This window comes from Vespula pensylvanica, chromosome 13 (assembly GCF_014466175.1).
Source record: "Vespula pensylvanica isolate Volc-1 chromosome 13, ASM1446617v1, whole genome shotgun sequence".
In the NCBI taxonomy this organism is placed as follows: domain Eukaryota; kingdom Metazoa; phylum Arthropoda; class Insecta; order Hymenoptera; family Vespidae; genus Vespula; species Vespula pensylvanica.
In genome coordinates, this window is record NC_057697.1 from 5,099,639 (window position 1) to 5,101,284 (window position 1,646).

The following is a 1,646-nucleotide window of genomic DNA, read 5'->3' on the forward strand; positions in this document are numbered from 1 at the left end:
TTTTTTTTTTTTTTTTTTTTTTTTTTTTTTTTTTTTTATATATAGATTTTTCGCATATCGCTAACCGGGAAGAACTATGTAAAATTCTGTATGATCGTTAACTGTGTATTGAAAATAAGAAAAAATTTTCTCGTTTCATTCTAGGTAATTATACAGATTCAAATGAATTTTTCGGATAAGGTGAACCGAGAAAGACAGTGTAACGATGCGGTGTCACCATTAACCTAAAATTCAAAATGAAGAAAATTTTACAATTTGCATTATTGATAATTATAGAGATTTTTTTTATATATTTCTTGCTTAATGTTAACCTAGAAAACCTATGTAACAACGTGGTATGGCAGTTAACCGCAAATTCAAAAGGATAAAAATATTATTTGTACGAACACTAATTGTAAATTGATAATGAAAAGAAATTCTACTTGTATCATTATAGGTTATTGTACAGATTTCATATGGCTTTCCAGCATTAAGTTTACCAAGAGATACTGTTTAATAACGTGGTATAAGCGTTATCAAAAATTAAATAAAAATTAAGAAGGGATTTTACAATTTGCATTGTAGGTAATTATAAAGATTATTTATAGATTTCCTACTGAATGTTTACCGCGAAAAACTGTGTACAACTTGGTATTACATTTAACTTGAAATTCAAAATGAAAAAAATTTTACTATTTGCATTGTAGGTGATTATATAGATATTATATGGATTTCTCGGTTGAGGTTAATGGAGAAAATCTATGTAACTACGTGGTATGACTGTTAACCGGAAATTCAAAAAGTAAAGAATCGAATAATTTGGTATTATAGATAATTATACAGATGTTATATAAATTTCTGGGTTAAGGTTCACTGAGAAAAAGCATGTACAGCTTGATATGACGGTTAACTGGAAATTGAAAATGAAAAAAATTTTACTGATTTCATTATAGGTAATCCTACAGATTCTATATGTCTTTCTCGACCAGGGTTAACCGAGGAAGATAATGTAACAAAATGGTACGACCGTTAACCGGAAATTCAAAATGAAAAAAATTTTACAATTTGCCTTATAGGTAACTATAAAGAATTTTAAATAGATTTTTTTTGCATAAATTTAACCGAGACTGACTGTGTACAACTTGGTATGACTGTTAACTTGAAGTTGAAAATGAAAACAATTTTACCTAGTACATTATAAGTAATTATACAGATTTTATATGGCTACCTTCCATTAGGTGAACCAAGAAAAACTGTGTAATAACGTGGTATGATTGTTAACTGTAAATTGAAATCGATGAAATTTTACTTGTTTCATTATAGATAATTATACAGATTTTATGACTTCTCCCTTAAGGATAATTGAGAAATACTCTCTTCGACGTGTTATGACAGTAAAATGGAAATTAAAATTGAAATAAATTTTTCTTGTTTCTTTCTAGGTAATTACACAGATTTTATATTGCTTTCACGTCAAAGGTAAACCGAGGAAAACAGTGTAACAACACGGTATCACCGTTAACCTGAAATTAAAAGTGAAAAGAATTTTACAATTTGCATTATAGATAATTATGCTGGTGTTACATGGATTTCCCGGTAACGGAGAACCGAAAAAAGTTGTATAACACCGTGGTATGAATGTTAATCGGAAATTCAAAATGGAAAAA

General features: G+C 28.1%; 1 long non-coding RNA gene across 1 annotated transcript; it reads left to right on the forward strand.

The window, feature by feature from the left end:
* Positions 1-46: 46 nt before the first annotated feature.
* Positions 47-1,625, forward strand: LOC122633670. Its single transcript, XR_006328165.1, has 3 exons — positions 47-560; positions 933-1,055; positions 1,422-1,625. It is a non-coding gene; the product is annotated as an uncharacterized LOC122633670 (long non-coding RNA).
* The last annotated feature ends 21 nt before the right edge of the window (positions 1,626-1,646 follow it).